Source organism: Periplaneta americana, chromosome 10, assembly GCF_040183065.1.
Source record: "Periplaneta americana isolate PAMFEO1 chromosome 10, P.americana_PAMFEO1_priV1, whole genome shotgun sequence".
NCBI lineage: Eukaryota > Metazoa > Arthropoda > Insecta > Blattodea > Blattidae > Periplaneta > Periplaneta americana.
In genome coordinates, this window is record NC_091126.1 from 68,367,066 (window position 1) to 68,383,057 (window position 15,992).

At 41.2% G+C, this 15,992-nt stretch overlaps 1 protein-coding gene and 1 non-coding gene across 3 annotated transcripts in view; one reads left to right on the top strand and one right to left on the bottom strand.

The window, feature by feature from the left end:
* Positions 1–15,992, top strand: part of cher (filamin protein cher) — a 1,020,924-nt gene that overhangs the window by 775,851 nt on the left and 229,081 nt on the right. The gene's annotated exons all lie outside the window — the stretch shown is intronic.
* Positions 9,587–9,705, bottom strand: LOC138708273 (5S ribosomal RNA). The gene has a single exon (XR_011334678.1). It is a non-coding gene; the product is annotated as a 5S ribosomal RNA (ribosomal RNA).

Sequence of the window (15,992 nt, forward strand, 5' to 3'; positions counted from 1 at the left end):
TATGTTACAGCGTCACGGATTACGTTCTCCAGAAAGACCTTGAGAACACCTCTCGTCTCCTCGTAGATGAGGCCGGAGATACGCTTTACGCCTCCACGTCGGGCGAGACGACGAATGGCCGGCTTCGTGATGCCCTGAATATTATCTCGGAGAACCTTCCTGTGGCGCTTCGCTCCACCTTTGCCAAGACCCTTGCCTCCCTTGCCGCGTCCAGTCATGTTGCTCGTGTGACGAAGGTTAAAAGTGATCTCGACGGCGGGTCATTTTTTGGTTTATATACTAAAACCCGCGGACCAATCACATTACGGAAGGGGCGTGGCTTCTCAACGGGCGAAGACATAAATACCCCTCTTGGGGGCAGCGGGCGCGACTGTATTGCGTCAACTTGGGTTGCGAGGACGAAGGAGTAAGCGATGGCACGTACGAAGCAAACTGCGCGTAAGTCCACGGGAGGCAAGGCTCCACGAAAGCAGCTGGCAACGAAGGCCGCTAGGAAGAGCGCACCGGCTACTGGAGGCGTGAAGAAACCCCATCGATACCGACCTGGTACAGTTGCTCTTCGCGAGATCCGTCGTTACCAGAAGAGCACCGAGCTCCTCATCCGCAAGCTGCCTTTCCAGCGCTTGGTGCGTGAAATCGCTCAGGATTTCAAAACCGACCTCCGTTTCCAGAGCTCAGCCGTAATGGCCTTGCAGGAGGCAAGCGAGGCATACCTCGTCGGTCTCTTCGAGGATACCAACCTTTGCGCCATCCACGCCAAGCGCGTGACCATTATGCCCAAGGATATTCAGCTGGCTAGGCGCATCCGCGGCGAGAGGGCTTGAATTAACAAAGGTACTCCTGCCCGCAAAAAGGCCCTTTTCAGGGCCACTAGTTATTTCTCGGAAGAGCCGGTTGTACCGTACTCCAGGTCTCGTTCCTACTACCCTCAGTTCAAGGTCACCTCAATAATATAAATGGTTTCTCCCTTTCCATTCCTCACCGTATCAGCATTTTCCCACAGCCTGTTTGACAAATATCGCAATGTATCCTATAGGTTAATAAACAATTTTTTAATAGAACGATGGATAACAAAGTTTCTTAGGAAAATTAAAAAAAAATTTCACAGTTCTATAATATTGCACATTATATATATTTACCAAATTAAGGGTTAACGCCGCCGGGACGAGTGATCCTCCGTCCGACCGATCACAAGCGCCAAGGCTCAAAGTGGTCCAGAAAGCAAATCTAGCTGGACTAAAAATGTGACATATTTCCATGAAACTTCGCACTATAGTCACTACTGTATAAGAGGAGAAACTACCCCTTTATAGACGATGCGTTTTGACAAAAATTAGTGACTTGTCTCATATATAATATATTGTTTTAATGAAACTTTACACAGTACTTACATGTAGCTCGTTTATACTATATTGGATACAAAATGTGATTATGATTGTATAAGAGTAGCTACTTGTCTCCTATCTAACATTTTTTACTTTCACGAAACTATAACTGTGACTCATTATTTTCGATAGTACAGACGTGGTCTGCTTAGGAAAGGACAAGCGGAAGACTGTGACCTTTGTGACCTCGGGTGGGTATTACGATAACATTTATAACCGTCACCCTGATAAGCATCCGAGCAGCTTATTTCACAAAAGGAGTTTGAATACAAACAATTCCTTCAATCTACTACGATTATTACAATAACTGATTTCATTAATCTCCTCTCTTCTTTAGCAAAATATAAATTACCTTCAATTGGTCGATTCAGCAAACTTGTTCATAAAACTTATCGCTATTGCGTCACGTTTCGCAATTTTTCTAAAGTAAAAACAAAAACACGAACAAACGCCTACTCCTTTAACCTCATCGCTCTCTTATCTCTAGAATCCCGGGGGGTAGAGAACCTGAATTCTCTGTGGTGTGAAACAAAGCAACCCGCAGGAGCAATGACACGTTCAATTGTCCTAATAATAGAAAAAAAATTACACGTCATTTAGTGTATTCAGAACATTTTTACAGGACCGTGTAGGATATTCACTCTCCTGTCGAATAGTTTCGGCGGCTGGTAGGCGATACGCATTAATTAAAATAATACTTGCGTACCTTGTTCAGGACAGTGACTGTGCTACTTTCTTTCTTTCTTTCTTTCTTTCTTTCTTTCTTTCTTTCTTTCTTTCTTTCTTTCCTTTATTTGTAGCTTATTGATGACACCAGATGCCATAACGGAAATGCCGTGATGGTATGTTTGTTTAATATTCAAAATCAAGTGACAGACGCTATTTGACTTTGCGGTGGAGGGGATAGGGACCTGATCTCGGATGTTCCGAGAGATGCCGGCGCACAGTTGTCCAGAACGCAAAACTATGTAAGAAAATCAACTTCATCATAACCGAAGTTTAAGTAATATCTAGGCTTAAACAAAAGCTAGGCATTGTGCACAACAACATACAAAACATCAATATCAGTAAGAGGTGGGACAAAACATGAGTTTTTTTTTTTTTTTTTTTTTTTTTTTTTTTTTTTTTTTTTTTTTTTTTTTTAAGTCACGCTCTTCAGTTGATTTTTGTTCGTGGGGTCAGTGGCTGTTTTATATTGTTAAACCTTCCCTTATGGAGGTCATAGGACAAGATGTGTACTTTCATTTAATACGCGAAAAGCAATCTATAATACGTTAGCATTCATTTAATTGGCACGTTTACTGAGATTTGTGCAACTAGTTTTTTTTTTTTTTTTTTTTTTTACGACATATTTAACAGGCTGTGCATTACAAGTAAACCTGAGTTAACTTTCAATTCTTCTACCCACACATTAATCAAATATTAAACTCTATACGGCTTAAAATTTAGCTGCTACATCCTGCAAACTTAGATGTTATATTCATCTCTTGGTGGCGCTTTACGAATTCGACAGCAGCCACTTTTCAGAGTCTGGATGAAGGAGCTTAATTTCTCCAAGAAAAATTCAACACTTCTTGAACATATAATGAACAACTAAATTATGGAGTATATCCATGAATCTAGCATTTTGTTACCAACTGCGAAAAATATGGCAGGCTAGTCATCTTTTAGGAGCATAATTTCTATTAAAACATTAAAAATTATCAGAAACACTAATTTTTCCCTAATTCCCTAATTACACGAGCATAATTCGTTTTTGCATAGATGCGTATAAAATTTCATGGAAATATGTTACATAGGGGAGAAATTATTAACTCTGTATAAATGTAGCCTCTAAACACAAGAAGTAGATTCCCATATAAAAACCATTATCTGAATTTATGCTACCTGTAACTATACTGTGTGAAATATAATGTAAATATTTCAGTTAAGATAGAAATTATTAATTTAGTCTATAAAGCACTTCCGATACAACTCTTCACACAATAATAATAATAATAATAATAATAATAATAATAATAATAATAATAATTATAGTAATAGTAATAATAATAATAAGAAGAAGAAGAAGAAGAAGAAGAAGAAGAATACACACTCGCCCGAATACAGAAATGTGAAGGGTCAGCAGGACAGAGTATTTGAGAATCATATCATATCATATCATAATATATATTCCTTACATTCATGTTAACAACCCTTAAATGTGCAAAACTTCATATCTCACACTAGTTTATTAAAAAAGGTCGGACTGTAAAGAAAACAACTATCGCAATTTTCATATTTTAAGATTCCCTGCAGTTTATACAATTTCATTTATACCACTTAGGATGTATTCATTAAGGATATGCTAATTTTTAATGAAACACACACACACACACACACACACACACATCTATTATACTAAACATAAACCCACAAGAGAAAACAATACTTGTATTAACTGTAAACATTTTTCTTCCTTTCTTTATTTTTAGCAGAATCCTCCATTTCACCCTTTATCTCACTAGATGCGCTTCCCGCAGACATTCTTCATTATATGTTTCACACACCACTTCGTAACACTTGCAGCGGTTGACTTTTGTTTTCTTGTCTTTTTCTCTAGGGTATATTGTACATAGTGCTCGGTATCGGTGCTCGTTCACGTGATATTTTACCTTTGTTTTTCTTGCTAACTCCTGCCAATTTTTCTGATATTTCCCGTAGTTGATTGGTCAAGTACTGCGGATTGATTCCCGGTTATAACAAACACACCTACACTACATTCCAATGATTTCTGACTCGTTACTGCACATTTTAGAAACACTGTACGGAAGCACACGCAGTCTCTCGTAAATCAACAGGTTACAACAGAGACTTACACTTGCAAACGCGTGGGGATTTCAGAAAATTTCTTACTATTTCAGTACCTTTAACTGTACAACAGATTTTGTTTTCTCGAAAAAGAAAGGTCAACGTTACTATTGACAAAAGACAGAAACGTACGATTACAATACCTTTATTTTAAACAATCTTAGAGGTGGTCTGGGAATTCCTAAACTCACCACGCGACTACTTAACCCTAGACAGGTAATCATCACTGTACTCATGTTAAAGGTAAGCATTCGTAATTTTTACTACTCACATTTTAATTAACTGAAATCAACTCAATATCACACATTTAACAACTTTTACACTTTTCGTAGCCATTAGTGTTCATTTAATTTTAAGTTTGTCATAAAGTCTTTACGTTCATGTTATTGTCCTATTTACAATTAGTGCAAACAACAGCGCGATGTTCTCTGCAGAACCCCTTTTTGCAAAGTCCACAAAATGTTGTCATCATTCTCCTCTTCTTTGCAGGACATTTATAGCAAACAGTACGTTCACCATCTGGCTGCATTACCTGGCATTGTTGTTGCACAGCAATGTTCAGATGTTCTTCAATTGTTGCCCGCAGAGATCGGTGTAAAGTAGGACGTGCAAAGCGGTGCTGCATCCACGGTTTTGTCAGCTCTTCACACAATTGGAAAATGAATTGTTTTCTTGATATTGTTTTCTGAGTTCTTCTAACTATAAATTATCCATGAATTTATACTTGCAATATTTAGCATGTTGTAAAATATTGCTAGTGGCCAGCGCCTCGTCTTTCTATTGCAGGAAAGATTGTGGCACATTTGACATAGTGTATCTACACCACCTTTAGTCCCATTGTAAATAATAATAATAATAATAATAATAATAATAATAAAGGCTTTACATATAACGTGTTGCTTACTGTTGTCATTGCAGTCCACGTCGGTGGGGGTGGGGGGGTTTCTTTCTCCTCCTCCTTCCTCTAAAAAGAGCAGTTACCAGGGTCTAAGGAAGTGAATGCCCTTTTCTTTCTGGGCTCATCCCTACATTTGTCTTAGCTCCTTAGGGAAAACCACGGAAAACCCTCAGGCTTGCGAATAGACTGAATGAATGAGAGGAGAAACTTTAAAGGTACGTGAAAACACGTCCATGCAAGGGAGTTGGGACTGTGAAAAATTGAATATGTGAAATCCAAGACTGTATTTGCCAGGCGAGCAAAGATGAAGAAGAAGAAAGGCTTACGTATGACGTGTGGCTTACTGTTGTCATTGCAGTCCGCGTCGGCCAGCGGTGGGAGGGGGGGGGGGTCAATATACCTGCACATATCAGTTCAAATTATAAAAACCTCTTAATGCTACTGCGGTACTATTCCATTGCCGAACACAATATGAAGAAATTAGCAGATCCCTGAACTGAACTCTTATTACTCTGAAATTACCGCGCAGTACAATTATAGCTATGACGCATTGCAAGCGTTAGTCACCATATCGATTTGCTAAGCAAATTTAATCCCTTTAGAGCATGTCCCCCCCCCCTCCTCCTCCATATCAGCCAACAACATACTGGATGAAGAAGACTCCTGCAAAAGGGACGAATTAAGATTTAATTTTATTTTAATGATAGACTAACATTGCAAAGTTCCAAAATAATTTTTTGCATTCCTTCATTACACTAGTCGTACAAAATTGCGGTCGTATCTCGTACTATCTATACTAATAATAAATCTGTAGCCGAAATTTTTCTGGTAAGTTTCGATTTTCCAAAAGTAATTGGTCCTAACATATATAATTAACCACCCTGAAACCGAAAATCGCATTTTTGAAATTTTTGTTTGTATGTCTGTCTGTATGTTTGTTACCTTTTCACGCGATAATGGCTGAACCGATTTATATGAAAACTGGAATATAAATTAAGTTTGTTGTAACTTAGATTTTAGGCTATATGGCATTCGAAATACATTATTTAAAAGGGGAGTTATAAGGGGGCCTGAATTAAATAAATCGAAATATCTCGCTTATTATTGATATTTGAGAAAAAATGTTACATAACAGATGTTCCTTTAAAAATGATTTCCGTTAAGTTTTATTTTTTTACAACATTTTGATAGGACTGATATTTAATGAGATAAATGAGTTTTAAAATTAAAATAACGCTATCTAAGACGGTGCAATGAATTAAGAACAAATGACTTCGTCTATAAGGGGCCTTGGACAACAACAATCGAAACAGGGGCCTTGGACATCAACAAACAATCGAAAGCTATTAAACATAGCCTACAGGGAATGTTTCTGTGTTTGTATGAAGTAATATCACAAGCTCGTAAATTAACTGATTTGTATAATTAGTTATTATTTCACCATTGGAAACTGTAGTTTCTCTAGATGGACATAATGCTATAATGTTATTACAGTAACGTCTGAGTAAATCGAGGACAGGTAAGATTAAAATAGCTTCTTATGCACAGAAAATTTGATAGGCTATTTTGTACATTCGTTTTCTGTATTTCTTAAAATAATATTTATGTACACGCATTTTAATCTCAGAGAATTAACGAACAACGAGAGTGTATTGATTTAGTATGCAGTAATAGTACTTTAGCTTGGCAATCCATTATTTTAATAATTCATATTTTAACTATGCTCAATTGAATCGTGTTAAAATACATAAAATATATATGCAATAAATGCAGTGCTAAAAAAAAATTGGGTAATATGCGAAGCAGATTATCTTGCGCTGTTGTAAAAGTTGTTCCCTGGATCAGACGTCCTATTTTAATTATGTAATTACTTTATATTTATTTCTAACAGGTGGAGCGGAGCGAACGGGTACGGCTAGCTAACAATAAGTGAGAACTTACAATACAACAACAACAACAACAACAGCTGATAATCTGAAAGGGAACATAGTAATTTGGGGTGAATTAAAATGCAGCTTCCATTCGTTTAAAATTTCTTTAAATTTTAACTAAATATTAATGTAGATATTACCTCTAAAGGTAAATGGGGGCATGTTTCACAACGCTAACAAATTACAAATTAACAATATACAATTAACAACGGAAATATTACATATGCTTGTTAACTGTGTTTCACAATGCAATCTTATTCACTTGTATGTTTTAACGAACTTTACAAAATCGGCGAAACAAACTTACAAATACGCATAATTGGTTGAACAAAATCGCCAACGACAGTTTACAAAAATCACTAAGGATCAGAGGTAAAGTAGCTGTAATTTTAGAACTATCGATGGACATGTTTATATTTTTTTATATATATTTTATTTAGATTTTGCTACATCGGCGACAACGGAGTTTCGCGGCATGCAATTGGTCGAGCATACCAATGCATTAATTAGCCTACGACTTAACTGACGAAAGTTAGCGCGAAATTCATTCAAATAATTGATAAATAATGGATTTGACCCACGTAGTTATATGCAGTTGATAGAGCAGCTAACATGTCCATCCATTAAAATCAACTTCGCTCTCTGCTGGTCCATCAGTATATTTTATTGTTTCATCCATAACCTCGCCAACATTAGGGAACCCAGCAGGAGGAGCATAAAAATCCTTTGCCCGAGTAAGCACATTCGGTGATCAATAACCCGCCTCGAGTTTTTTCAATCTTGTAACAACATCAACTACCATGTGTGAACTTTTGCACACTGTAATCTTATAAATTCCGTTCTTATCTGCTAACGCAGGGAACTGAGAGCTACTATGCAACCAATGCAGTTCTCGCTTTGAGGTTAGGGCACCACTTTTCCCTTTCAGATGTTGCATGTGATGTCCCATATCTTGTAGGAGAGATTACAGCGAAATGGGATTCGGAACGACTTCAGAATACTGCGTAAGTAATGCCGACATTGCATTATTAAGTGATTGGTTTTCGGTGCAAAGTTTTTCTTCTTTAAGTGCGAGTATTTATTAAATACGTTCCTCGTATATAAGAACTAACGCGGTATTCTGAAGTATAGCGCGGGATTCATTCGAAACCTTTCATTAATATTCGTACAATGATACGAACGTGGCCGGAAAATTCTACGTTAGGCCTAAATGCAAAATCTTCGTCTGAGTCGCTAGAACTACTCAATAACATCACAACTGCTTCAGTGTAATTCTTAATGGTACCCTGTTACTATAAAATTGATTTTATACATATGTGTTTATTTTTTTCATTCACAATTAGAAGCTATTTCAACAGGGCTACTGTAGAAAATGTGCTAACTTCACTAGTAAAGTTTAGTTTACACGTTTGTAAAATTACTCCTTCGTTGTGAAACAAACATATCACTTGTAAAGAGCGCAAAATTTCATTCGTAAAGATTTGATTTCCTTTGTACAGTCCACCTTTACAAACAAAGATTGTGAAACAGAAGTTTACAAACAGAGTTCACAATTTCCAAAGATTGTAAACTTTGTGAAACACCCCACTGGTGAATCAGCACGCCGAGCTCGATCGAAATACAACCAGTTACTATTATTTCCCTATCGTTTTTTGACATTTGATTCCGCGTCCTACCCCTTTCATTCGTTACTAACCAACAACGCCAATAGCAGAAGGTAACGCAAAAACAGTCACCGGTTCCCCGATGCATGGCTTTCTCTCTCAATGTCAACTGAGAGTTAAAAATATTCATTATAATATGCACTTTCCACTCACTCCTCAGAATGTCTTCTTTATTTTTATTTATTTATTTATTTATTTATTTTTAAAGATATGTGAGCTACGTACTGTATGTCTGATGTTTTGCCATCGTACATTCAAATATTTATATTCACTGTACAGTACAGCGAACTGTTTATACTTACTGTACATGCTATAACTACTTCTCCCAACTCCGCTATTGCTATATTTCCTAAACTAAACGCTGATATTGAAATAACGCCTGGTCTGATAATGCAGTCTGTTTAAATTTCTACCGACCAAGTTCTGCCCTTCATCATGGGAAAACAACGAGCTTCTTTAAAGGATACAACTACTAGGACAGAGATATTTTCATTATGGAATTTGTACTACCCACTGAAATGTAGTAACTAATGGGATTTTAATTAGCCATATATGTACAGTATATTACATTCTTTACCTAAAATGTCTCTAACTTCTAGGGAGAGCGCGAGGTACGTTCACAATCCCCTGAATACATATTCCCTTCTTCGAGAAAACGCAGAGAAGTGAACCGTCTCATATGAATATGCTACCAGTCATAAGTTTCAATACGGAGCTGCAAGTACTTAAGAATTATCAATTACTCTACAATTATGCAGCGGCGTCATCATCCAAGCTATAGCTGGAATAGGGAAGGGAACATAATATCCCATAAGTCTTATTAGAACACGCTGGAAATAGTGACGTAAAAAAAAAAATCGCCAACGGCACGTGGTGTTCCCAAGCGGTCACCCATCCAAGTACTGACCACGCCCAATGTTGCTTGACTTCGGTGATCGGACGAGAACCGGTATTTTCAACATGGTATGGCCGTTGCCGATGAAACTGCGTAATCTGTAGGCACTTGAGGACGATGGGATTGGGGTGCACTCGATAAAACCTGCACTCGCTCACACACACACGTAAACTGCCTGCTTAGACTCTGTACCTAAATTACCAAGCTCGTTGGATGTCATTGGGATAGATGATAAATCTATCTATCAACGGCAGTTTGGTTACGTTTCAACGTCACACACTGCTGGATTGACACGGGATTAATAAAACAGCTAGTCGGCATTCTAAGTTAAGCCACAGGTGGATTGTTGTTCAACAGCGGAGCCTCCTTTCAACCACATGGTTGTGGAACTGTAGTCGGATTTTCGACATCATTTTCATGCCATACTACGGAACTTCACACAAACTTCAATTCACTTCTTGCACCGGCGGCTACTACGAATGGACTGAAGCTCGCTACTGACTAGGGGGGGGGGGACATTTGTCTCTTGATGGATTACGTGACAGATATATAAAGTATCAGTCGTATGTTATGAACCCGAGTTTCAATAAAGATAGATTACCCGTATGTCCACAGATTCTCAGTAGTGGCCTGCGGAAGGATTATGACCGCGGTCGACAAGTTACCTTCTAAGTTGTTTTCCCTCAACAATTAATGCTGCCAAGTGAGTAGGAATGACACCGCGCTCTCATATAAGTCGTACGAAACTATTAAGGAAACGAATTTGCCTCGTGGATCCAAGTCTCCCATGGACTGCCTATAATGTATTATCTATCCTAGAAGTGTTATCGGGGTGATTATTTAAATTTTCACTCGGTGGGAAACGCTGTTGTTCTTCATTCATCTACTCTGTTATGAATAACTTGTGGCCCTTAAAAGGGCCGGTTGCTGATTCCCTAGCAAGCACTCCCGCTTACTTGGAACTAGTGTATTTTGTGACGGCCTTGGTCCCTTCACTGACGGCGTGCTTGGCCAGCTCACCGGGTAGCAGGAGACGGACGGCTGTCTGGATCTCCCGACTGGTGATGGTCGACCGCTTGTTGTAATGCGCGAGCCGCGAAGCTTCCGCGGCGATGCGCTCGAAGATGTCGTTAACGAAGCTGTTCATGATGCTCATAGCCTTTGAACTGATTCCCGTGTCTGGGTGAACTTGTTTCAGAACCTTGTAGATGTAAATGGCGTAGCTCTCCTTCCTCTTGCGCTTCTTCTTCTTATCGCCCTTCGAAATATTCTTCTGGGCCTTGCCGGCCTTCTTGGCAGCCTTTCCGGAAGCTTTGGGGGGCATGGTGCTCGTCTGATGATGAGCCCGGAGGGAGAAAAATATTTAAGTCGCAGGGACAATGCCGTACTGCCTTCCCAGTGCGAGCCAATAGAAACAGCGCAAACGTTTGTGACTTTACGATTGGTCCGCTGTCGATTATTGACGTTGGCGTAAAAGTGAAGGTTACCGTCGGGCTCTATAACATATATGTATCTGACATCCCTCAACCCAACAACAATCAAGTGGGCCTGGCACAGTTTGCTGACGATGTTGCTTTCTGGGCCACCCATCCCCGCTTACGATCCGCCAGGGTACTAATAGACAACGCCCTGAGACAGTACACTGAGTGGGCCAACACCTGGAGAATTACCATCAACACCGAAAAAACCCAAACCTGTGTCTTCCGCCCCTCTTTAAAATCACGAATCACAAACAGACAACACATTACAATCGGACAAGCATTAATACCACTCCAACACAAATTAACATATCTAGGCATTCCACTCACATCAAAACTCTCTTGGACTACAATAGCGCAAACAATATGGGACAAATACAACAAAGCCACTAAAGCAGTAAGCTACCTAAGCGGCATTAGACGACAAGGCTGCCACGCCAACACATTACTACACCTATATAAAGCACTGGTTCGATCCCAGTGCACCTACTCCTCCTACTTTCTATTGCAATCTTCACCCTCAACACAAAAGAAATTTGAGTCCCGTGAAAGGAAATTATTGCGCCAGATATTTCGACTACCCAAACATACCAGAAACGACACAGTATACATCCACACCAAAACGAAACCACTCTCCACACACCTAATCCGAACAGTCACTAAATACACACACTTCGCACTACGTCGCTCATACACACAACATATGTTTAACAATCCTCCACACACCAACAAGAACACAACCATTGAAAAACTCCTACAAGCCTATCAAGATCACTTCAATCCACAAAATAACCATTAAACTCTCCCCCTCTCTCTCCCTCTCTACAAAACCCCTCGTCTCCCGGAGTCGGCTCATTCGCGGTCTGTCTCCCATAAATACCCCAAAAGAATGCCATCGTTGAGGAATGCACATACATGTCATAGACCAGAACCCGACACATACAATTAATAATCCACTTTCATCTACAACGAGAGGAAATCGAAATCAAATACCCCACCCACAACATAACGTACCAGCGAACATCTCTCCGACTGCTGGATAGCTGAAGTCAAAATGCCAACGCCCAAACACAAGGATAACAACAATATAAACAAATTGTGACTGCCCTCACCACTGCTTAGTGATGCATGATAGCTATCGTTGAATAATTAACAGTAAATAAATACATTCAAAATTCACGCAAGCCCAGTAAATAATTTACATCACAAACAGTTCATGGTCACTCCTCAAATAACAACAAATCAGAACTTAAAATCTGCTTCTTAAATCTTCTTTCTTACTTTCTACCCACCTGTCTTCTTTCCACGTCTCAATCTCAATCTCATAAAAGCCCTAAATATCCAACATTCTATTAACACTGCACTCACAAGCACTCACGGTCGAAGAGGGCATTGTAATGTAAGACCCTAAAACGACCGCTGGCTCTGCCAGCAATCAACTCTGACACCGGGCCCTGCATCATTTTGGGCGAGGCGTCGTTCTTGTAGTTAAACAGCTGCAAGTAGGAGTAGCATCATGTCGGGTCGTGGAAAGGGAGGCAAGGTGAAGGGAAAGTCAAAGTCTCGATCCAGCCGTGCTGGGTTGCAGTTCCCGGTAGGCCGTATCCACCGTCTTTTGCGTAAGGGCAATTACGCAGAGCGAGTTGGTGCCGGTGCGCCAGTCTACCTGGCCGCGGTGATGGAGTACCTGGCGGCCGAAGTTCTCGAGTTGGCTGGCAACGCAGCTCGTGACAACAAGAAGACTAGGATCATTCCTCGTCACTTACAGCTCGCCATTCGCAACGACGAGGAGCTGAACAAACTCCTGTCCGGCGTCACCATCGCCCAGGGTGGTGTGTTGCCCAACATCCAGGCGGTTCTCCTCCCGAAGAAAACCGAGAAGAAGGCTTAAGCCCCTTCTCCGTAAAACGGCCCTTTTAAGGGCCCCACTAACCTCACAAAAGTCAGAAATAGCCAGTATTGTTAATCCTCTCTCACGGCTTCGTAATGTAATTTCATTACGCGTGTCAACTTTCTCTCTCTCTCTATACCGGTGGGCTGATTTAATATCATCATTCTGTAATTTTGTGCTCTGAACGATGTCGTTGTCCCAGGTTCGCACTGAAGTACTTGAAACCGTTGTACATTTACTAGGCTATTGTGTGATAACACATTATACTGATGCATATAGAAAGGTTTCATTATTATTATATAATTTAACACAATACGAGTTAAATTAGATGATGATGCCAAGGTACATAGTTGGCTTCGAAATTTATGTAATATATTTCTATCATATTAGAGTAATGGAGATTATCGTGAAAATAATCACAAGTCCCCTTCTTTGGTGCCCATCGTGGTTTTAGACATATACGTTTGAATATACTAGTTTACTTTACTACATACTACGAATGAAACTAATTTTGAATAAGAAATCGATAACTGGTGAACAACTTACGGCGTTATAATAGAGTTCCTAATGCGTTTGTTTGTTGGTGCACATATTGGCCGCACGCGCAGGAACCCCAATACTGAGATGATGACATGACCTTCTCGTAGGAATCGAAGGCTTTGACAATTTGCGTTCGAATTTCCCCTCTCTCTGTCGTTTCGTTCGAACCGAAATGACGCAAGCTATACGTGGAAGTTGTCTGACAGGACGAAGTCCTGTGTTCTGACATGCGATGTGTACCTCTTCTCCCCAGTGTTTACCACACTGGATTCCTATGACCTAAAAGTTGGCATTGCAAAAACGTGGTGATGTGATGTTCAGTATGTGTCAATCCCCTCGGTTCCTTGTTACGGTCTGGTGAGCATTGCCTACCTGCGTTGTCATATTACCCACCAATTCTTCGGACAGTGATTATTGACTTACAGAAGTTTACAGTAACAGGTAACATAATCCGAGGAGCAAGGCTTCACAGAGGAATCCGGTCTTTCCACTTGATATACCAAGCGTTGGGGTCAGACCCATTTGAAAAACGGAGAGGCATTTCTTACAACGTCTTTTGCTGATACTGAAGTGCCCCTACGAAATAAGTTCTGTTTTCCGCACTGGCCTGTTGAGCTAGTGGTCACACAGTAAAGGTGAATTAAATTAATCTCGACAACTACTGCCCTTTTTAGACGGATTTTATGGCCCTGAAAAGGGCCGTTTTGCCGACGGATTCGGCAGCAGACGTGTGTAGGCAGTCTAACCGCCGAACCCGTAGAGAGTCCTCCCCTGCCTCTTCAAGGCGTATACCACGTCCATGGCCGTGACTGTCTTCCGCTTCGCGTGCTCGGTGTATGTTACAGCGTCACGGATTACGTTCTCCAGAAAGACCTTGAGAACACCTCTCGTCTCCTCGTAGATGAGGCCGGAGATACGCTTTACGCCTCCACGTCGGGCGAGACGACGAATGGCCGGCTTCGTGATGCCCTGAATATTATCTCGGAGAACCTTCCTGTGGCGCTTCGCTCCACCTTTGCCAAGACCCTTGCCTCCCTTGCCGCGTCCAGTCATGTTGCTCGTGTGACGAAGGTTAAAAGTGATCTCGACGGCTCAAGCTCAAGCTCAAAGTTGTTTGCCCAAAGGGCAACCTGTTTTAGGGTCTTACATATGCCCTCTTCAGGTTACGGTGTTTTGTCTGTAGCGACAGTTGAGTTGTGGTCCCGGCTAGGCTTCGCTCGTTGGACTCTCTACGGGTCAGCGTCTTCTCCGCTCACACCAGGCTGCTGCGTTGGCCTTGGATGCTGTTATCTTGCAGATTTATGTGGCTGGATGAAGCTGTTGTCTGTGTTGGTTGTGGTTTACTTTTGTCGCGCGGCCCTATGAAGGGCCGCTGTTGGTTGTTTGTCTGTGGTTGGTCGTGTCACGTTTCAGTGGTGCTAGTGATAGTTGTAGTTTGTTACCCACAAAGTGGTGAGCAACTTGTCTGCGTAAGAGCCGTCTTGCTGTCTGGTTAGCTGTTGCTAAAGTCGTTCGTCTTGTCTTGGGTTGGGCGTCTGTCGTGAGGAGTGAAATTGTGAACATCACAATTTCATCTCGCAGTCTGTTGATCTGTTGGTCGATGTAGCTTTCTATTTTCTGCATTGCAGATTTTAGAGCTGCTGCTACGATTTGTTCGGTGTTAGTCTGTGTCGGTTCCGTTGTTGGTTCTGTCGTGTCGGTCATTGTCGGGTTTACCGCACTGGCGTACGATATTCCAGGTCTTGGTTCGGGAAGTTGGATTGGACTGGATTGTGAGGGTTTAGGAATTGGTGGAGGGATCTGTTGGGGTGTTTGAACCGGGATGTGGGTTGGAGTTTGTTGGGTTGGGTTATGTCGGGGGTAGTTTGGACAGCGTGCTTGGCCCGTATAGTGGGTATCGCTCTTGCAGCTGGCGCAGAACTTGACTTGGTTGTCTGGTGGGTGTTTGCAGTGGACGGGATTTTTTCCGCAAGTGAAACACGTCTTGTCGTTTCGGCAGTCGGTTTTGTTATGTCCATACTGGGCGCAGTTCTGACACGGTCTGTGGAATACTGTCTCGTGGGCTGGCTCGACTTTGTAATTACGTCCGGCTATGTTGATTCCACATAGAAGTTGGTCGGCTGTGGTCACGTCTTGTACTATGAGTCGAACCATCTGCGTCGGCTGGTTAGTCTGGGCGGAAGTTATTCTAGAGGTGCGCTTGATTCCAGGGAACTTTTCCCGTAGAATCTGCAACAATTCGTCCTCCGGGATCTGGGTGCCGACATTCTTCATGACGACACTGATCTCTCGGTTTCGTGGAAGTCTTTGTCCTTGGTGAGATGGTGTATGGACGATGAAAAGTTGTGCGGACGGTCCAAAAGTTCTGGCCGGTATGGCTTTAACAAATCGTTCCGCCTCGTCAATCGTCGGGAAGGTAAGTGTCGTCGTTCCTGTAGAGTAGGCCCAGTATTGTCTCGG